The 23735-nt window shown below is 37.3% G+C and overlaps 1 protein-coding gene across 2 annotated transcripts in view; it reads left to right on the top strand.

Moving 5' to 3' along the window:
- CNTNAP2 (contactin associated protein 2) overlaps positions 1–23735 on the top strand; it is a 2246749-nt gene that overhangs the window by 1573464 nt on the left and 649550 nt on the right. The window lies entirely within an intron of this gene.

Raw genomic sequence — 23735 nt, 5'->3', positions numbered from 1 at the left:
TTTCACTGTTACAGTAACACTAGTGTGTAGATGATGTATATGTATATATGTGTGTGTATGTGTATATATATAAGTATATGTATATATATGTGTGTGTGTATGTATATATGTATATATATACATATATGTATATATATACATATATGTATATATATCTCCAGCCTCACTGAATTGCATATATTATGTGCAGTTTTTGGTATACCAATTATAACTCAATCAAGCCAGAAAAATAAAGAAAAAAGACACATAGCATCCCGAGTGCCTCCCGAACCTACCTGATCCCTAGCAGATTGCTGTGTAGGTAGGAACTCAATCTTTCATCTTTGTCTTCCCAGTGTCCAATACATTGGGCACTTTGTAGGTATTACATAAATGGGTGTTACTGGTCTGTTTAAATCAACAACTCGATACCTTTCTGAGAGTAGAATATGAGACCTAATTTAGGTACAAGGTAGAGAGAGTCTAACCTGCTTTCTCTACATAAGACCAACCTTGCCCTGGCAGTGTTAATTCTAGCCATTAATCTTTTAATCTAATGAGTTAACTATCAGTTGTATAATTTTTATCTGATTATTCCAATAAATCACGTTTAATTATGTTATTGTCTCTGCCTTCCATTAGTGAGGAGGAGAAAACATTTGCTAGTAATTTTATTATGTAGTAGGGACTGTACTAAGTGCTTTATATATCCAATCATATTTAACTTAACAGCATTGTCAAAAACACTGAGGTAGAAATTATGACACTTATTTTATAGGTGAGGAAGCAGATCATAGCATTAGAGTAACATGTCCAGATTCTCATCACTAAGCAGCATCATAGCAGGGACTGGAAACAAGCCTGTTTCCAAAGCCCACCTCTTTTTTCCTTTCGCAGTCATTGCAATGGAGTTTTGTTCTGCTACCAAGTAAGTCAACATGATTTCTGAGAGTACATAATGGGATTATGAGGGACTTGGATGGGAAGCAGAGAACTGTCTGAAATGACTTTCTCTAATAATGGTGACAGATTGCATTAATCCAGTGAGATGAACATTTCCATCTCACTGGCCACCCCTGTGATCATCAATGTGCATCTTGTTATGTATTTTGCTGCAGCTAGTGGTAAAAATGAGACCACAGATGTTATTCTTGTGTAAGCATCAGATTGTTTTTAGACTTGCCATCTATGTATTTGCCTCATTAGAGCCATATTCTACCTAATCCAGTGAGAAAATTGCCATAGAAGACTTTTCAGATAACAATAACAAATGCTACTTTATGTATGTTTACACACACAAATGTGTGAGTATATGTATATGTGTGCGTAATCAATTATTTCAGCTTAGTAAAACAAAAGCGTTAGTTTAATTTTTGCATTCAAGTTTTCTGACAGTCACAATGGTAAATAAATAACTCTAATTCTCTTTCTCAGGTGAAGCCAAGTTCAGTAGTAGTCAGGCTGCTGACCACTCTGAAGGAACTAGCAAGGAAATGTGTATCATATATCATTTTGGAGAAAGAGGATTTTTAAACTGAATAATTAAAGTTGTGAAGAGAAAAACTGAAATCCATTTTCTCGTCTTGGTTACAACTGTCCATTTAGTTTTCAGAAATATAAAATGGAGATCAGAGTAGCCCCAGAATAATGCTATAACATACCTTACAAGTTTCTTTCATTGTGAAATTTGTGAGGCTGATAATAAACCTTTTTTTTTCATGTTTCTAGTTAGCCCCTTTATGCATGATTAATAAGAGCAAAAGCAGGAAGGACTGGGGAACTCAGTGGGCAATGTATGTTATAATACCTAATCAATTTCCTTCTGCAAATTTTATTACATTGAGACTTCTGGAGAAGAAAATTGATTGGACTTATTCATGTGGGAACCTTTCAGGAAACAAAGTGATTTCTGTTAGTTTTCTATTGCAACTAACATAATGGGCCTAGAGCCAAGGAAACATGAATTATCCTACCCTAATCAATTACTTAATTCTGGTTTTTAAACCAAGTGTTTAGGAAATTGGCAAAGCATTGAATGGGTGGAAAAATGCTAAACAGGAAATAGAAAAAGACCAAATCAAATTTAAGTAAACAAGGATGAAAGGAAAATTATATGTATGACATATATATAATGTATATAATATATAAATATATTTATGTATTTTTGAGATAGGATCTTGCTCTATTGCTAGGACTACAGGTACATGGCACCACATCTGGCTAATTTTGTTCATTTTTTCCAAAGCTGAGGTCTCACTATGTTGTACAGGCTGGTCTCAAACTCCGGGGTTCAACTGATCCTCCTGCCTCAGCCTCCCTAAGTGCTGGGATTATAGGCGTGAGCCACTGTACCCAACTTGAAGAATATGTATTAAAGGAAGTAATTTAGCCTCATCTCACCTCAAGTATCCAGACATTCACTGAGCACCTACTATATGTCTGGCCTTTAACTAGATGTTAGAAATCTAAAGGTGAATAAATCATCATATATCTAATGTTAAAGGTCCTTCCACTCTAATAAGAAAACATGCACACACACACACACACACACACACACACACACAAACACACACACACACACACACAGAGCTGTGAAACTACTGGGTGAATCAATTGCAAAGATGAGGATAGGGAACAATTATAGCACAAGAAGAGTTTCCTAAGTCACAGAATTAGATTAAAAGGTATTTTCTTTGAGGCCGAAAAAAGGAGATTCAAGTGTACAAAAAAAAAAATGAAAATAAAAAAATGTGTGGACCAGAGGATTTTGTAATTGCTGAGCATGCTGTGTAAGACTTGGAAGCTTAGGATATGAGGAATGGTGGGGGAATAGAGAAGACGGATCATAGAAAATCATGGGTGCTGCTCTTGGTGAAGTAGGTTGTACTTCAGGCAGTAGAAAACCACTGAATGTTTTTAAGTGGAGGGCAATATGGTCAAAGGAATAATTACGGCATCATTGCAGAACATGACTTTTACTAGGAAAAGATGGGAGAAAAAACATCAGTGAGGATATGGGGCTTTTCCTTTTATGCTGTACATGGAATTCCTCTTTTAATTTCATTTTGGAGGATCTCCATTAAATTTAAGTAGTCAATGAATTAAAAAACAAGGAGTGAAGAAGACGGGAGGAATTATGTAGCCAATACCTATGGCTATGAAGATGGAAGTTGACTTCATTTAGCAAACAAGAACAAGCTTTTAGAGTTCAGGCTAATGAATTAGGACATCTGATCATTCCTCTTCAACCTGTCCACAGAAGATCTTTTGAGGGGTGCTATTCTAGCTGCTTTTGGTGGAGGTTAAGGATTTCCACAGACGTGGGCTTACTTCTAATGTTCCAAGATATTGAACAAGTGTGGTACTTTCAGAAGAGCAGATAAAATCCAGTCACAGGCATACCTCGTTTTATTGGGCTTTGCTTTACTGAGCTTCTCAGATACGGCATTTGTTATAAATTGAAGATTTGTAACAACCCTGCTGTAAGCCAACCCCATTGGTGTCATTTTCTTGCAGCGTGTGCTGACTTCATGTCTTGGTGTCGCATTTTGATAATTCTCCCAAGAATTCAAAATTTCTCATTATTATTATATCTGTCATGGTCATGTGTGATCAGTGATCTTTGATGATACTATTATAATTGTTTTGGGGAACCATGAACTATGCCCATACAAGATGATGAACTTAATAAATGTTGTGTGTGTTCTGACTGCTCCACTGACCAGCCATTACCCCATCTCTTCCTCTCCTCAAGACTCCCTATTCCCAAAGACACAATAATGAACTTAGGCCAATTAGTAACTATAACAGTGGCCTCTAAGTGTTCAAGTGAAAAAAAGACTCACACATCTGTCACTTTAAATCAAAAGCTAGAAATCATTAAGCTTAGTGAAGAAGGCATGTCAAAAGCAAAGACAGGCCAAAAACTGCATTTCCTATTCCAAACAGCCAAGTTGCGAATGCAAAGAAAAAGTTCTTAAGGAAATTGAAAGTGTTCCTCCAGTGAAAACGTGAATGATAGAAAAGTGAAACAGCTTTATTGCTGACACGGAGAAAGTTTTAGTGGTCCGTATGGAACCAACCATAACATTCCCTTATGCCACACCCTATTCCAGAGCAAGGCCCTAACTCTCTTCAATTCTACAAAGGCTCAGAGAGGTGAGAAGGCTACAGAAGAAAAATCTGAAGCTAGCAGAGGTTGGTTCATGCGATTTAAGGAAAGAAGGCTTCTTCATAACATGACAATGCAAGGTGAAACAGTAAATGCCAATGTAGAAGCTGCAGCAAGTTATCTAGGAGGTCTAGCTAACGTAATTGATGAAGGCATCTATACTAAACATCAGATTTTCAATCTAGATGAAACATCTTTCTATTGGAAGAAGATGCCATCTAGGACTTTCACAGCTAGAAAGAAAAAGTGGATGTCTGGCTTCAAACCTTCAAAGGACAGCCCCTTGTTATGGGCCCATGCAGCTGATTACTTGAAGTTGGAGCCAATACTCACCTTTCTGAAAATTCTGGGACCCTTAAGAATTCTACTATCTCTACTCTGCCTGTGCCCTAGAAAATGGAACAACAAAGCCTGGAGTACAGCACATCTGTTTCTGCATGGCTTATTAAATATTTTAAGCCCACTATTGAGACTTTCTGCTCACAAAAAAAAAATATATTTATTTCAAAGTATTAGTGTTCATTCACTATGTGCCTCATCTCCCAAGATCTCTGATGGAGACAAACAAGAAGGTTAATTGTTTGCATGCATGCTAACACGTCTATTCTGCAGCCTGTGAATCAAGGAGTCATTATGACTTTCAAATCTTATTATTTAAGAAACACATTTCATATGGCTAGAGCTGCCAAACAGAGTGACTTCTCTGGTAGGTCTGGGAAAAGTAAATTTGAAACTAGTGGAAAGGACCCACCATTTTGGATGCCATTAAGAGCATTTGTTATTAATGAGAGCAGGTCAAAACGTCTGCATTAACAGGAACTTGGAAATAGTGGATTCCAGTGCTTGTGGATGACCTTGAGGGGTTCAAGACTCCGGCAGAGGAAGAACTGCAGATGTGGTAGAAATAGCAAGAGAACTAGAATTAAATTTTTTTGAGCCTGAAGGTGTGACTGAATTGCCATAATTTCGTGATAAGACTTTAATGGATGAGATGTCGCTTCTTCTAGGTGAGCAAAGAAATTGGTGTCTTGAGATGGAAGCTACTCCTGCTGAAGATGCTATGAACATTGTTGAAAGGATAACAAAGAATTTAGAATGTTACATAAACTTAATTAATATAGCAACAAGAGAATTTGAGAGGACTGACTCCAATGGTGAAAGAAGTTCTACTCGGAGTAAAATGCTTTCAAACAAGTGTCACATGTTATAGAAAAATAGTTCATGAAAGGAAGAGTCAATTGATGTGGCCAACATCATTGTTGCATTATTTTTAAAAATTGCCATGGCCACCACAGCTTTCAACAACCACTGCCCTCATCAGTTGGAAGCCATCAAAATAGAGGCAAGACCCTTCACAAGGAAAATGTTCCCAACTTTCTGAGGGCTCAAATAATCAGTAGCATTTTTTAAAATATTTATTTATTTATTTATTTGATTTTTTTTGAGATGGAGTCTCACTCTGTCCCCCAGGCTGGAGTGCAGTGGCGTGATCTCGGCTTACTACAACCTCCATCTCCCAGGTTCAAGCAATTCCGCCTGAGCTTCCTGAGTAGCTGGGATTACAGGCACGTGCCACCACAGCCAGTTAATCTTTGTATCTTTAGTAGAGATGGGGTTTCACCATGTTGGCCAGGCTGGTCTCAAACTCCTGACCTCAGGTGATCTGCCCACCTTGGCTTCCCAAAGTGCTGGGATTACAGGTGTGAGCCACTGTGCCTGGCGATCAGTAATATTTTTTAACAATGTAGCATTTTAATTAAGGTACATTTTCTTGGATAATGCTTTTGCACACTTAATAGACATAGTATAATGTAAATGTAACTTTTTTTTTTTGAGTCAGAGTCTCTGTTGCCCAGGCTGGAGTACAGTGGTGCAACCTCAGTTCACTGCAACCTCTGCCTCCTGGGTTCAAGTGATTCTTCTGCCTCAGCCTCCTGAGTCCCACCATGCCCAGCTAGTTTTTGTATTTTTAGTAGAGACAGTGTTTCACCATGATGATCAGGCTGGTCTTGAACTCCTAACCTCAAGTGATCCACCTGCCTCGGCCTCCCAAAGTGTTGGGATTACGGATGTGAGCCAGTGCACCTGGCCAAAACATAATTTTCATATGTACTAGGAAACTAAAATATTCTTGTGACTCACTTCTTTGCAATATTCACTTTATTCTGGCAGTGTGGAGCCAAGCCCATGTTCCAAGGTATACCTGTACCTGGCAAAGTTCTACTTTGCACTTAATTATAACTATTAATCTCCAGGCAAGTCATTTTGTCTCTCTGAATCTTTGTTTGTTTTCTTAAATAGAAGAATACTATTTATCCAACTGATTTCATGGGATTATTGTGATAGTGAAAGAATAAACTGTAAGAGAAAGCCATATGATTTTATAAATCTAATTATTATTATTGTGTATGTGTATGTTTGTGTATTTGCTGTTAATTGCAATGCCCTTATTAGTATTTTTCTCCTCCTTAAAGCAACTTTATTCATTCTCACTTTCCCTTCAAGTATCAGTTTTCCAGTAACTTTCCCTCATCAAAGGCCAGGTAGAAAAATAAAATATAAGCTACTGACATGTAGAATAAAAACAGTGAGCTTCTTTCTACTGCTAGGAATTGCATATCTTGTCTTGGCCCCGTCAGCCTTGAAACTAAAATAGGAAATTTCAGGGTTCTAATGGAAAGGTGGGTCTCATGGTTTGAGGCAAGGTGTATGTATGTTCATGATGTCCAGATTGTTCTTTGTGTTCTTCAAGTCCTCTATATTCTTACCCACTTTTTTTTTTTCTGGAAACAGTTTCTATATAAGGTTTTAACTTGAGATTCTGGCACCAAGCAGGCAGTGGTAACTTTGTGCTCCATACGCTGCGTGATGTAGCCTTGCCGGCCTCAGACTCTCATGGAGAGCCCAGTGTGTTACGGGCAGGCTTCCCTGATTCTGTCCTGAGATTACAGATAGAGCGTCTCTAACCTCCCTCTTCCTTTCTTCTCAGAAGAGACAGCCCTTTCAGATCCCAGTGCTTTGAGGCCATCTCAGCTGTACTCTCTACTGGGCCTCTGTGACAGCCACGTCCTTCCAGTTGCTGTGGCCCCAGTTCTCATGGTTCCTGCTTTGCTTTTGATTTCTTCCTCACTTCTGGAATCTTTCTAGAACCTGGGTCCTTTCCCTTTCTCTTCCGAGTATGTGTGTGTGTGTGTGTGTGTGTGTGTGTGTGTATATATATATATATATATATATATATATATATATATATACACACATATATATATATATATACACACATATACATATAGTTTTTGGAAGTAGCAAAATGTCAATCATATTATTAAATAACGAAATGATACTTCTTAAATAAGGCTTTGTAGAATCCTATATATCCCCATTACGTTATTTATTTCAAAGCAAATCATCCTATAGTCCCAATACAATCAGAAACCTTGAAAATCTGAAAATTGGAAGGAAAATGTGGACAGTGTGGACTCCTATGAGAATTTCTATTTCACCACACAGTAGAAGTCTATGCCGGCTGTCATATGTTTTTTTATAATAAAATGTATCAACAATATCATCAATGAAATATATATGTATTTTACATATATATTTCATACATGTAAATGCTGAATTAAATATAAAACAAGTATATTACATGTGTATTTAAGATTTAATTCAGCATTTTTAGATTTGAGACATGCTGGGAGCTGTGTTGATACGGTCTACCACATTGCCCAAGGCTGGCCATCCTTTACACAGTCTTACTGCTTTTTCTGCTCACAACTCCAGATGTCCGTGTAGCTGTGACTGGCATCTTTGAGAGCTGAGGGGGCTGTGGGGATGCTGTCTTTCTCCAGGCCTCCACAGAGGGGCTAGCGTCAGGTTTATGTTAGTCCCACAGCCCACTTGTGGGTCAGAGAAATACATTAATTAGGTTAGCTCCTATGTAAGTTATTGCTTCACAGGTTAAAATGGTCCTGATTCTATTTTGGTAATATGCAAGGAGTTAAACATTTTGTAAGAGTATGATATGTACAGGAAGCATTTTAAATGTATATTTTAAAGTGTTTTTTTTTTATCAAATTTCAAACTCAAAACTGATTCTTAGTATTGTCAATTTGGAATTGGGCCAAAAAATAGTAAACATAGATGTTTAGGTAGAAAAACATTTGTGTAGCAATGCCGCACTCTGTCAGCCCATTCCCTGATACTGCCCCACAAACCCAGGGAGGCTTCGTGTTAGAAATGACCTCATTAAATACTCTTACAAAAAGAAATTGTCAGAAGTAACAAAGAGTGAACTCTCCGAACTTTTCTGTTTAAAGAATACGTTGTTACATTGATCAGGATAAGCTTCGGTTAGCCCAACGTAGGTTTCATGAATAGGAAGAAACTTGTCATTCACTTTATAGATGAGTAAAGCATATGAATTTAGGGGAAAATATTGTCAGTCACTTCCTCAAATGGTTTTTGGAAGTAGCAAAATGTCAACTGTATTATTAAATAATGAAACCATACTTCTTTTTTTTTTTTTTGGCGTGGGGGGCAGTTTTGAGACAGAGTCTCGCCCCATCGCCAGGTGCCAGGCTGGAGTGCAGTGGTGCATGAAACCATACTTCTTAAATAAGTTTTCCTAGAAGCAGATCCAGAGATGAGGATTTGTGTGCAAAGAGTTTAAGAATGGGAGTGTGTTAAGGAAACAATGGAAGCAGGACAGGGAAGGAGTCGAAGCAGGGTAAGAAGGAGAGCCCAGGAAGAAGTCCTCAAGATCAGGGCATAGACCTCAGCCAGTCCCTTGGGGATCTCGGTGGTGTGAGAGTTGTCCCAACTGAAGGAGAAAAGGCTGGGCTGTCATTCTACCACCCCCAGTAATCATTGGTTACCAGCCTGTGCAGAAGATGGCAGTCCCCAGGCACGTCTGGCTCTTGGAGGCTCTGGAAAGCAAAGAGAAGTCTGCCAAGGAATATCACAGATGATGATCATTGGTAGCATTCCAAGGTTTTCAGAACTGTTTAGAAGAGATATGAAGAGATTTGGGTCATTACAGCATTGACCACAGCACTGTCTGCTATGTAAGTGCATGACTAGACAGACCTTGAGCTATTCTTCAGGTCCAGATAAGGAATCTATGTGTCATTTTAAACACTGTCTTCATGTACTTGCCTGACCACAAAGGGCAATATTACCAGGAATGTAATGGCAAATAAAATAGGCCCTGCAAAAGACAATTTGCTGCTGGGTTGCAGTTTAATCTGTGACCCCTTTTGCTGACATGAGATCTTGAAAGAATATTAAATTAAGAGTTATCTTCTATGCTAGCATAAGAAGCAAATAATTTCCATAATATGGAAATAGAATATGTGAAAATTGTTACATCTCTTGAAACTAGAGTTTAATCAGAAGTTAATAAACAATTATTTCTTTGGGAAACCTTTGACTCATGGTTTATACATACCTTTATATTAAGTTGTATAGCATAATAATAAAACAAAACTATAGTCATAGTATATTACCATTGGAGTGTCAATCCTAAGGTGGCCAGATATTCAATTATTTTCAAATAACCTTGCAGTATAATAGTAAAGCTGCCCCCCCAAAAAAGGTCTTTTGTTATTAGAATTCACTATATTAATCTACGTTAATCTCTCCATTCATTTGTGCTCCTCATTACATGTTGTTTGAATGTCTCTACAGTACTTATCCCATCCTATTTTATATTATTATGATGTTGATAACTGTATTAGGCCATTCTCATGCTGCTGATAAACACATACCTGAGACTGGGCAATTTAAAAAGGAGGGATGTTTATTTGACTTACAGTTCCATGTGGCTGGGGAGGCCTCACAATCATGGCAGAAGGCAAGGAGGAGCAAGTCACGTCTTACATGGATGGCACAGGCAAAGAGAGGAGAGCTTGTGTAGGAAACTCCCCTTTATAAACCCATCGGATCTCATGAGACTTATTCACCATCATGAGAATAGCACAGGAAAGACCTGCCCCCATGATTCAATGACCTTCCACTGGGTGCCTCTCACAATATGTGGGATTTCAAGATGAGATTTGGGTGGGGACACAGCCAAACCATATCAATGGCAAAACAGCAAAAGGTTCATCTTTAGATCATCCAAAACACTTATCACCGTTCCAACTCATGATAGAGGTTTGAAAACATTTAAATGCATGAATTTGCCTACCATTTCCCTTCTTTGAAACACCTTGTCATTTATTTTAATAGCCAAGTACATTTGCTCTTCGAATAATGATTCACCATACACTCTCCTAGCTGCTTGTCAATTCTTAACTTTCTCTCCCTTGTTCCTTTGGAATTTGTTATCAGTGTTTCAACAGGATGTAGGCAAGTGTCAGAGCATATGTTGTCTGCATATGTACTAAGGAAGGCATATCTTTATTTCCTTTTCTCTGCAGTATTTTTCTCTTTAATGTAACTGTCAATTCCCAGAACATACCTCCTATTTTGAGACAAGAATCAGGCTTTGAATAAGGTTTTGCTCATGTAGAGTAGGATTCTGGATATTCAGCTTGCATAGTGAAGTTAAGAATTTTATGTAACTTTTTCCACTAGCTTGGAAAATGTATCTTAAGCTAGTCCTTGGCTATGACTTTGCCCCATCTCAGAAATAGACAGAGTGTATTTATACAAAACAAATACACAGCACTTTCAAAGATAGAGCAAGAGAGAAAAGAAGCTTCTCTAATAGGCTTTAACACACGAATGAATTTTATGGATTTATTTTAGAGCAAATCATCCTAGATGTGGTCCCAATACAGTCAGAAGTCTTGAGAAGCTGAAAATGGAGGAAAATGTGGACAGTGTGTGCTCCTATGAGAATTTCATTTTCACCACAGTAAAAGTCTATGCTCACTGTCATATGTTTGTATAATAAAATTTATCATCAAAAATACTAACAAAATACTGCAAACCTAACACACTCACAGTCTTATATGGTTACATAAAGTAACATCAGAGCCAATAGGACAGTCAGCTGCTATAATTTGGGAGTAACACAAGGATGGGCCAGCCCCTAGTAGCTCCTCCATTACCTGGTCATGATTCGATCTTCACTGTGATTGCATTGTAGCTACTCTCCTGGGGGTGGGGGGGGGTAGGGGGAAACACCTGTATCAGAAATCTCCCAAATAGCAAATGGTAGCTAGAATAGGGAAATAGGTGGCTATCACTGCGTGGAATTAAGATCCCTAAGTAAGTGAATTGTAAAGAAGCTCAGCTTCGATCAGTATCATAAAAATTCTGGTGCTGGATGGCAGGGATTAGATGAGGCTGTAAAACCAGATGCCCCAAAGCAAATTTGTTTTGTCTTTCTTTCTCCTCCCAGACTCATTCATTGTCTTCCCAGTTAATGGTATGACTGTTCTCCCCTGGTACCAAAGCTAAAAGCCTATGGGCCATTTGGATGCTTAACTCTTACCCGGCTTGTCCAGTCACCAAGCTCTGGTAATTACCTTTCTGCTTTATTCCTGCTACCTTGATTTAGGATTTCATCTTCTCGCATTCAGTACAGTGCCATTTGCTCCTTCCTGGCCTCTCATATTTTTTGTGTTTTTCTTTTTTTTCCGTCTGAGCAGCCACACTGACCTCTCCTATGTTTTAATGTCAGTCCTCACTTTCACTGCCAGCCATCTCTTCAGTCCAAGGTTTATCTACATCCCCATCTCCTCCCCCTGCTCCATGGCTTCTCCCCACTGTCTCCTCCTGTCTTTGTCATGGTGATAGCTGCTGCAGAACAGAGTGTTGGTTAGGGCACTGGAACACCACCCATCTAGTTTCAAAACGGAGCTCTGCCTTATTACCTGTGTGACCTGGGGCAAGTTACATAATCTCTCCAATTCTCATTCTCCTTGTTTGAAAAAATAATTAGTAACTAATTCAAAAGATTATTTTGAATATTAAATGAGATGATGCCCCTAAAGAGCTTAGCACAGGACCTGTTGTACACTTAAGTATTCACAATTACCCTTATGGAAATTTGATGATGAGCTTTTGATATCACTGAGGCTGCAGTGATATCCAGGAGATGCAGCAAAAACTTCAGTGGATATGGTATGTTTCTAGGTAGACAAACAATATCAACTAAAATAACAGGCATATTGGCCCTCTGCCCTTTTTACAAACTAAAGAAAATTTAAAATTAATTCAATAAGCAGAATGCCTAGTATTATTATTAAATATCAACTTTTTAATTGACCTGACCATAAACCATCTATTTGTTGATAAAGAAACACAACCTAAACTTACAGAAATAGTGCCATTATTCAACTTTATATGCCAGTGGTTCATTTCTTTAAGAAATATGTGGTGCTCTCCTTCATGCTTTGCTAGACTGAACTAACGGTTCAGTATGTCAGAGGACAAATTTAGTTCTCTCCCTGAGAAGACATTATCTGTATTAGTTTGCAAGAGCTCCCATAACAAAATAACACAGATTGGATGGCATAAACAACAGAAATTAATTTTGTCACAGTTCTAGGGGCTAGAAATCCAGGACCAAAGTACCCTCAAAGTTGTTTTCTGGTGAGGGCTCTCTTCCTGTCTTGCAGATGGCTGCCTTCTTGCTGTTTCTTCCTCATATGGCCTTTCCTCTGTGCACACTTGCAGAGAGAGAGCTCTCTTTCTCTTCTAAGGACACCAGTACTATCGGATCAGGGAACCCCCCTTCCCAACCTCATTTAACTGTAATTACCTCCTTAAAGGCCCATCTCCAAATACAAACCTCCAAATTGGGGGTTAGGGCTTTAACGTGTGAATTTTTGAGGGGACACAATTCTGTTCATAACACTAGCTAACCAAAGAGCCAGAAAAGTAAAAACTCAAGGGACAACTAGTTCAAGTTTTTAGGTGAACCATATCATATATAAGTTAACATAAAAGCATTTCCAAAAGAAAAAAAAAAAGAAGAACATTATGTCGGTACTCTAACTCAATGATCCTGGTCTAAGAATCAAGTTGTTTGGGTTCTAATCTTCCTGCGACAGTGAAATTGGAGTTTAGGCAAATCAATTTCTCAAGTCATTCTGCCTCTCTGTGACTGAATCAAATGAAGCCTAATGATGCTTATAAAGTTGTTTTAAGACATAAAAGAGCTTTACAAGGATAAGGCACTGTCATTTTCATCACTGGCTTCCAGCTAAAAGCTCAGCCTGATATATTTTTACCATTTCAGGGAAGGCAATCTTCCTCTCCAGTTCAAGTATGTAGCATAATATCAAAGAATATTGATGTTAAAATGTGGACTTCATGATCAACATATTGATTAGACACAATTTTGAATATGTTAAGAGAGAAAACTCAAACCCACACTTCCCTGTCACCCATCAACCAACCCCAATCATAAACATTCTTTAACAGAACACCGAATTCTTCTTTTCTTGAAATCCCGTAGTGCGTGTTGCTTTATTCCAATTACGAGATGTCTTAACATGAAACTGTATCATGATTTCCATTCAGTTCTTAATTTCAGATAGCCAGAGTATATTTCTTTATAACTAATGGAGAAATGTAATTCTAATGAAGTCATCATTACTTGGTAAAAAGACTTTTTAAAAAATTCTCTTTCTCTACTAGTTAAACTGAAACTTGTCTGCATAGTTAGAGGACATCTTTGATGTAAAGGAGGTCAGGGGCATGCAATGAATCAATTCAGTAGTTTTTATCAGCACGATCATTCTTTTCTACTAAACTGAGATTATTAAGATCCTTTCGTTTTGAACATTATCACTTTTATAGTTTCTAAGTACAAGGATCTTTTAAATCTATAGCTAGAGATCTGTAGATAAGAATAATATGTTCAATGAACTTTTTCATGGGGCGTAATCTATATAAATCATTTAATACAAAGAAAACCACAAAAAGAAATCATGTCCATTCTCTGGGGATAGAGAATAAAAGCACACAGGGTCAAATGTGCAGGTTCTGTGTGTAAATAGCGTTGATGAAATGTGTATCTTGCATATCTTACCTTTATCTGCTCCCTTCTGTGGGAAAATAAACTCCCTGCAAGTCTGTAGTCATGACAATGATTAAAACTTTGGATAAAGCAGAAGAGGATCTGAAACTGCTAGAAAAACTCACTGATCCCCAATCTGTTTGCTACACTGCATGAAAGACACCAAATTTACCAACAGCTGAAACTGATGCTGGGCTTGAACACAGGGGAGAATCAAGCAGCAAAACTCAGCTTTTTGTTTCTCATGCCTCTTCTATGACAGTCTGTCCATAAATATTTACTGAAGGAATGAATGAATCACACAGATGGAGCACAGTTGGGCAAGCCAGTCTCACACGTATTCCGCTGGGACAAGGACAAGATATTTATAAGTTATAATGAGTAAAATCTTTCCTGCCTGTTACCTTTCTCCCTTCCACCCCATCAGAACACAAAAACCTGCTCCCAGTTCCTCTGCTTGCACCACCTACAGGGTTTTCCTAGTTGTCCTATGCTACTTCCCTGGGGAAGCTTTCTTGGCCACCAAAGGAAAGAATAAAGTAGGAGTTCTCATTGACACCCAAGGGACCAACTGTTTTTTCCCATCACTACTGTGGTTACCACCCCTTCTAGTAAGGGTGAGAAAGCTCAGTTTTAAAAACTGTTTATAAACCAGATGTATGAAATGTGCAGTTTTACCATGCTCTCTAAGAATATCATGCTAAGATGATCTTCAAAGCCTTCACTATTTTATTTTCTTTCTAGTTAATGATGCCCTGGGCTTTAGGACCAGAGATTGATCGATCGATCGATCGATCTCTCTCTCTCTCCACTTTTTTTTTTTTTTTTTTTTTTTTGTCAGTTCACATTAGCTTCAACCTCAGGCCCTAGCTGATATATAAAGGTGTGCAAGTGGAGCTGTGGAGAAATGGTGTTGTATGTTCTACAGCAGAGGGTCACATTTGGCTTTTGGTTGCAAATATCTTATTTACTTCCAGCTGAAACTCAATAATACAGCATCCTATTAATTCTATTCACAAGAATTCACTGCTTGCCTCTTGTCTTTGTCAGAAATACAAAATCCTCCTCAGTTCCTCTGAGAAAAATTTATTTATCTTGATTAGCACATCTAGGAATCTTCCTCCTTGTCTTAGTTTTGATGATTTTTCTGATCAGTCCTTTCTTTCCACTCTCCATCACATCAGACTGGCATCTCCTCTGTCTTTTTCATCTTTCTTTTTTCTTTTTGTATTTGAAACCAAAGATGTTTTTCGGATCCCAAGTTGAATCATCTCTACCCCATACATACTCCAGAGTCTTCTTACAATATTGTATCTCTATTCTTTTTTATGGCTGAATGATATTCTCTTGTGTATATAAGCTACATTTTTTTGTCAATTCATCCAGTGATGGACACAGATTGCTCCATCTTTGCTATTGTGAACAGTGATGTAATAAATGTGGTAGTACAGATATCTCTTCAATATACTGTTTCCTTTCTTTTGCATATATACCCAGCAGTGAGATTGCTGGATCATATTAGTTCTATTTTTAGTTTTTTGAGAAACTTCCATTCTGTTGTCCATAATGGGTATACTACTTCACATTCCCGCCAACAGCGTTTGATCATTTCCCTTTGCCCACATCCTCATCAGCATTTGTCTCCATACAAATTTATTTCTTATGTGATTGACAACTTAATTACAATATTGGGACCCTTTTCTAATCAGTCTGGGACAACTGAAAGTCTACAGTGGCTTTAAGGAGATTTCCTTGAGAGCAGTTAATTACGGTGTTGAGCCATCCTGCCCATCTTGAGATGAAGCTTGTCTTGAACTGTGTGACCCTGGACTTGCCAATGCATTCCTAAAATGGAAGAACATCAAGGTGTAAGCAGTCAATCACTCACCTAGCGTGCTCCCATACTGAATGCTTTTCCATTCAAGAGCCATAATCAGATCTAATGATTTGCAAGATAGAAAAGAACACTCTCATTTATCTTGCAGATTGCATCAGGGTATGTGGGAAGGATGGAGATATAAATGCAAATGACCTTGACAACAAGCTAAGAAAAACTAGTCAGAACTTTGAACTCAATGATGTTTAAGAAAGGTTCATGGATTAAGTAGTACATTAGCAGCTTTTTAAAGTAAAGATATACAAAATTGAGTCAAAGTCACTGCAAGGTAAAGGGGCATGTGAGAAATTTACTGAACATGAGTTAAAATTGTTTGTTTGTTTGTTTGTTTTCTGATAATGCACACTAAGATATAATGAATGAAAAGGGTGCTGCATACCATATGAGAATGGAAAGGTAATTCCAATATATGCCCTTTGATTGGACCCTTTATTGGCACTCTTAATGATAAGTGACAGAACTGTAACTCAAACTTTCTTTTTTTTTTAAATTGCATTTTAGGTTTTGGGGTACATGTGAAGAACATGCAAGATTGTTGCATAGGTACACATTACACATGAAATTTTAGGGTCCACAAGATTAAGTAGTCTTTAGACTGGCACTAGTTTCAGGCACAGGTGTATTCAGGGATTCACAAGATGGCATTAGGAGCATGTTTCTCTCCCTGCACCTCAGCACTCCCTGTCTTTCTTGTCTTTATGCTACATTCATGTGCAAGCATGTTACCAGCATGCCTCCCTCAAAATCAGGGCTCCTGAACCCAAATTTCTCTATAACCAAAGGACTCTGATGAGCCCATCTTGGGTCCCATGCCACTTCCTGGACTAAATAGTGTGTCTACAAGATGGGATATTCTGTGCCATGGCAGGCAGGCTCACCTGATGAGGAGTTCTACTAGAATTAGGTGAATAGGGAAAGGTATTTGGCAGACTAAAACAAAAAGGAAGGGGAGCAGAAGAAATATTTCCTACAGATCTGCATGTAGGGATCTTAACAAGATATGTCACCTACGCGGTATATAGGACTGGCAATGAATGAGAGTTAAGGGGAACCTCTCATTTTTAGTAAGTTTCCCATTTTTACTTTCATAGCTAATATTAAGATAAATATTTTGAGAGCACATCTCTTGTCATTTTCCGAAAACTGAATCCAACTAGTTAAATTACTGAGTCATAGATATGAACATATAAAAGATTTTGATGTATGTGTAGCATTTCTATCCATAATATTACTATTTTTACCAACAATTTGTGGAATGCTCCTTACTAGTTCCCCAAAATGATGATTTTTCAGGTATTATATTCTGAGATTTATGAAGCAAGCATTCTTGTTTCCCCCACGACATCTACTTTTAAGATCACTTAATAAGCATTTATTAAATGTTAAAGAATGGGTCGTAGCAAGTATATGTTTTTAATTCTACATTACAAAGCCAAAAGAGTCTGTGTTAATGAAGTAAATCTCTGTTTATTTTAATATCAATAACAATTGTTGTCAAGGATGTAGAGAAATGGCTATTCTATAAAATCATAGTATTTAATCTGGCAATGTATATCAAAATTGAAGATATGTACTTTTTTTCAAGAGAATTTCTGCAGTTTCATCAATCATTTTCAGGATGTGATTTTCTTTTATTTATTTTATTATTACATTTTAAGTTCTGGGTTACATGTGCAGATTGTGCAGGATTGTTACATAGGTATACACATGCCATGGTGGTTTGCTGCATCCATCCCCCCATCATAACCCAAAAATTATATATTTTGAATTATATTGAAGGAGATGTTTGATCAAATAAATACACACAAATATATTTGATATTTATCAATGAGCTCTTTATAATATCAGAAATATTAATGCTATTTCATTACCCATCTGTGTTTATTTAAAATAAATCCTAGATATTCATTCAGCAGATGCAATACAGCCATTATAAAGGAATGCCTTGAGCTGAAATTGGCTGCATTAAAATCTTGTTCCACCCCAGTCCCACAAAATACTAACCTTGTGCCCTTGCACAAATATCTTGTCTGTGACTCCATTCTGTCAAATTTATTTTGAGCATTAAGTTGAATTTTACATAGAAAAAGCTTACCAAATTCTAATGTTAAAATTTTTATAATTTTTATCAAATGTAAAAATTGTTGATGTGAACAAGCTATTACAAAGCATGGGTAAGAATATTACATTTGCATAAAATTATTTATGTGTATGTCTGCATAGAGCTCTAGAATAACATTAATCAAAATATGCATTGGATTATTTCTTGTTTGGAGAACATTGGGTGATTTTTGCTTTCCTCTTTATATTTTTTCTCTGTTGCTTGAATTTTCTCTGTAAGTATTACTGTATGATCATTAAAAAGTTAATAATTCGATTTAGTTTAAAAAAATCAAATTATGTAAGAACTTCTTTGGAAAGGTCTGTACTTCACAGGTGACTTTCCCAAAGCCATGTAGCCAAATGGCTTCAAGATGGCAGTTCTTGTACATATATCAAATGCCTGCTATCAGCTAAAATGATCCTGGGCAAAATGAACCAGCAATGAGCTTAGACTACAACAATTAGAAAATTCCAGGCTGTAGAAAAAGTCTAGAAATTCTGCCACAGTTAGATATGTGACTTTGGGCAAACTTCATGCTCTCTCAGATCCTGTCTTTTGTTTTCTTTTCAATTCCAATTATAAAATAATTATCTGAAAGCTTCTGTACTTTTAAGAATATGATGAAATGATCTGAAAACTGATATACTTGTTTATTTATGTAGTTGCTAGTAGGTGGTTTTAACCAAATTTCAAAATACTAGCCTTGGACTAAGTATTTATTCAGAGATAAGTGGAGGAGTTAGGAGGTTGACTTGAAATCTTCAAAGTATAAATTTGCAAAAGAAAGGAAGGAAGGAAGGAAAGGAAGGGAAGGAAGAAAAGAAGGAAGGAACGAAGGAAGGGAGGGAGGGAGGGAAAGAGAAAGAAAAAGAAAGAAGGAAAGAAAGAAAGAAAGAAAGAAAGAAAGAAAGAAAGAAAGAAAGAGAGAAAAGAAAGAAAGAAAGAAAAAGAAAGAAAGGAAGAAAGGAAGAAAGGAAGGAAGGAAGGAAAGAGAAAGAGAGAAAGAAAGAAGGAAATTAGTCTTTAAGATTATAGGGAATTTATGATCTGGAAACTTTGTTCAAGCTCAAGATATAAATAGGTTCCATAAAGTTTCAGATAAATATGCCATAAGTTACTGAGCTTTTATTGCTATAACTCTCTAATTTGAATCATGAGTGGCTCCAAGATCAAGAGCCAGAATAAAAGAGAGTGAAATGTGTGCAAACATGAGCTGTACACTTTATCCTGAACAATAGCTGAGTATGTGTTGATTCATTAATAAATTTGAATGATGACACCAAAAATATATAGAGCCTATGATAATCACAAGCCCGAACTTAGATATTTCTCTAATTATTTTTCCTTTCCTTGTTTTACTATGGAGATACTAAGAAAACTACATCCTCTTAAGTGCCTGCATTATACTAGTCACTATGCTTGGAGGTTACCTGTATTGCCTCATTTAATCCTCACACTTGACTGCTGGAATGACATTATTCCCATTTACTTGTAGGAAAAAATCAAGGCCAGAGAGGTTAAGTACGTATGCAAATCCACAGTCAGAGGCAATGGATCTGGAATCTCCACACACGTTCTTCTGATTAGCAACACGTCATCCCCAGTTCCTGCCATGTTAGGTTATTGCTGCGTAATGAAGGTCACAGTGACTACTGTGGAGCATGTGAGAAAATATAAAATTACTCATCTAATTGATGAGTCTAATGAACACCAGAAGATGTTCTCTACAATTGGTTTCTTTGATACAGATATGTAACTAACTTCCTTTTTAATTGAACAACAGGAACACATTGACTCACGTAACAAAGGATATGTTCAAAATGTACAGTAATTTGTTCTGCTCAAGAAAACCTGTTTGGGGCTACAGTTTTTTCTGAAGGGTAACCTTCAAGATATTTTTCCTGAACCCTTTTTTTTTTCTCTGCAGATTATAGAGGATCTGAAAGACTAAGATAAAGCACTTCCATTAGAAGTTATGATGACAGACAAACAAGTTTAATAGTGACAGGCAGTGTTTGGTCCCTTTCCTATTTCTTTCATGAAAATGGAACCGTCATTCATTCAGCTGGGAGCCTGGTCAATAGGGTGAGCTCCTGTGTGTGTACAGGAAGGGGCCTCTGATAATTGCATGAGGCAGACAATTCATCTGGAAGCTCTAGAAAATCAGAGGTGGAAAAATGAGCTCTCAGCGTCCACCTGGGTTTTGAAAAGTAGATATTTGAAGTTGTGGCAGGCTGCTTTGTAATTAAATTGCTAGCTGAGGTCAGTTTTCATCGCAGTCCAATTCCAGATGTGATCACAGCGTAATGAGCCATGACTTTGTAAATGTTACATTTCCTGGGATCAAACTTATTTGCCAGAGTTTTCCTCCTAATTTAAAGGGTTTAAATGCTACATTATTTTGAATAGTATTTTGCTATACTGGTGTGTTTGTGTCATGGAAAACAGTTAGAGGGCATGGCATGGAATAACAGAAAAAGGAAAACCTCCTTCCAGTTTCTATAGAGCAGAATTCACTGTATTCATATCATGCTGTCCGGGCTTGATTCAACTGGACCGATTTCTCTTTTAGCTACTAAGATAAATGTAGTGTTTACTGAATAAAGGTGATCATATTTTCCACTCCGTTATGTATCAGTCTTGAAGCATCAGAATGCTCTTGTTCTCCAGAAACATAATCCATGATGTGTAGAGTTTCTTTCTCTTCAGTGATTGGAACCTAGTCTTTAATTTATTTCTATTTTGAACTGAATTTAAAAGCTGATTACCCATCAGAGAAGGAGACTGGCATAATCAGGTAAGACAAGGGCAAACTCCTTGGAATTCTTCTTGGGTAGCTTTTCTAATAGACTGAAACTAATTCTGAGACTCTACCTGTCACTAGGCACAGGGTCTAATTCCCATGCAGCTGAATTAGTTTGTGTGAAATACTCTCTTTCTGAGGCTCCAGACACGTAGAATCTATCTCAGTTCTGAAGAAACGACTGTTAATAACCTGAATAATTGTGGAGGCATTCCCCTGTACTAAAAATTATATGCAGACTAAATCACCACAATTTGATTATGGTGGATGCAATTAAAATAAATTATGTAAATGTACCGTAAGAATAATTAGAACTAGAAATGTTGATGAGTTAATCGTCATGTCTATGTACTTATGACACAGAAATCAAAGAAATTTGGGAAAAAAAATTAGATTATCTTAAAGATAAAACAGATTGAAAAGCACTAAAAATAATTCAGTAATGGGGACGAAAGAAGCCTCTTCTTGACATTCGTTCAGGACTTTGCAAAAGAGATGAAAAACACACAACTCACTGCATGGAATGTAGGGACTTGACAACCTGAAAACTGAGTGACAAAGAGAAGCACAAGTTTAGTATAAAGGGTGAATTAGGAGTCAAAAGAGAAGTGGCTTTACTGCTCAGTAATTAACTGTGAGGGAAATGTAAGGTCGAAAAGTAAGAGTTAAAAGTGGGTTAGAATGTATTCAAAAAGCAAACTTTTAAACAGAGAGGAAACATAACATCAGTGTGAACTCAGGCTTTTGTTCCTCACTTTTAAGCTGTGTCAATTGCCTGGAAGCATGGGCACCCCGGCGGCCTTGAGAACCACTACAGCCCTCATTTGAGTTCTAAATACAAAGACTAATGGTGTCATCCAAAAACAAACAAACAAACAAAACATAGAAGCCAGGTTAAAGATGCTCCTGCAGACGAAGGATGAGACAAACTGAACATCAAAAAGAATAGCGGGGCCAGGCACAGTGGCTCACTCCTGTAATCCCAGCACAAAAAATTAGCAGGGTGTGGTGTCACGTGCCTGCAGTCCCAGCTACTCAGGAGGCTGAGGCTTGAGAATTGCTTGAACCCGGAAGGAGGAGGTTGCAGCAAGACAAGATCGTGCCCCTGCACTCCAGCCTAGGCGACAGAACGAGACTCCATCTCAAAAAAATAAATAAATAAATGGCTGCAACTAATCATAACAAATTATGGCTCCATGATTTCATAATAACACTCAGAAAAGATTTTAAAAGTTTGGAGAAACAAGACAGAAGATACTAGACACTATTGGAAGCTGCTTGCTAAGGCACCAATTCATCATCTTAAACTTGATAGTTACATGGAAAAGTAAGCAAGTGTTCTTCTTTTTTAGAGGACTTGTTCCTAAGACTAACCCAATGAATGAATATAAGATATCAGTGAAGTTTTCTAAACAGGAGAAATGGTAGAAATAGAAAAGCCTCATTTTGTAACTTACAGTGAAACAAACTTTTTAAAACAAATTAAAAGGTAAAGGTATGGCGCTGTTACTGCTAAAAAGAAACAAGGGATATATAAAAACTAATACAATGTGAAAACATTTTTGGATCCTGATTCAAACAAACTATTAAAAAATATTTGTTTCAACATTGGGGAAGTCTGAATATGAACTATGTATTAGATGACAATACGGTTTTTTAAACTAATTTGAGTAGAAGAAATAATACATTATATGACATTAAAAATATTTTAAATCATATTGAATAATTTGGGTAAATGACTTGATATTTGAAATTTTGTTGAAAGCATCCCAGTCAAAATAAAATGGGAGCAGGGAGAATAGATGGGAATAAATTAAAATGACAAAATAAGTAATGGTCATGAGACTTAGTGATGGATCCAGGGGGGCTATATTTTCAACTCTTTCACATGCTTAGAAATTTTCATAATAAAGCTAAAAAAAATCAAAATATTGTTTAGGCATAAACACAGAAAGACAGACAACAGAAGGTAATAAATTAACATCAATTACAATTATCTATCCATTTATGTGTTCCCTGAGATCTTTACAGAAAATTCAAGGTTGTAAACTCTAAATAGATGCCTATACATGGAGTCAATGGGATGAAAAATGAGAAGTATGGGGGAGTTGTGAACTCAGGCAGAAAAATTAATTAACCCTGATTGATTGGATGGTGACAGCTTAAATTTACAAGTGATGAGAAGTGTTGGGGAGATGTTAGTACAGTGACTTGAGGCACTGATCTTCCTAGGCATCATCTCTGTAGGTGTGTCAGACATGAGGTAGATTTGAAGAACAAAAACAAAAAGGCATATTCCTAGATAATTTGCCACATTTCAAATGCTTACTGTTAGAGTTTGGTTTTGTTCTCAAAAGATCCACCAGCATTAATTTAATAGCAGCCAGGCGCAGTGGCTCACACCTGTAATCCCAGAACTTTGAGAGACTGAACGGGTGGATCACTTGAAGCCAGGAGTTTGAGACCAGCCTGCCCAATATGGTGAAACCCATCTCTACTAAAAATGCAAAAGTTAGCCGGGCATGGCTGCACACACCTGTAGTCTCAGCTACTTGGCTGGCAGAGGCAGGAGAATAGCTTGAACCCGGTAGACAGAGGTTGCAGAGAGACAAGATGGCACCACTGCACTCCAGCCTTGGTGACAGAGAGAGACAGAGAGGGACCCTGTTTCAAAATAATAATAGCAAACAGAAGTATGACAGTTAAAGCCCGGGCCAGCTCTGTGACCGTCCAGTCTACACTGGTTTCTGTGCTTAGGAAGATCCCACAATTGCTTTAGTGTTACGCTGTTACCATCTTGGAATTTCT

Source organism: Saimiri boliviensis, chromosome 10, assembly GCF_048565385.1.
Source record: "Saimiri boliviensis isolate mSaiBol1 chromosome 10, mSaiBol1.pri, whole genome shotgun sequence".
In the NCBI taxonomy this organism is placed as follows: Eukaryota; Metazoa; Chordata; class Mammalia; order Primates; family Cebidae; genus Saimiri; species Saimiri boliviensis.
Note: the sequence above shows the minus strand (reverse complement) of the source record. Positions and strands in the feature narration are given on the sequence as shown.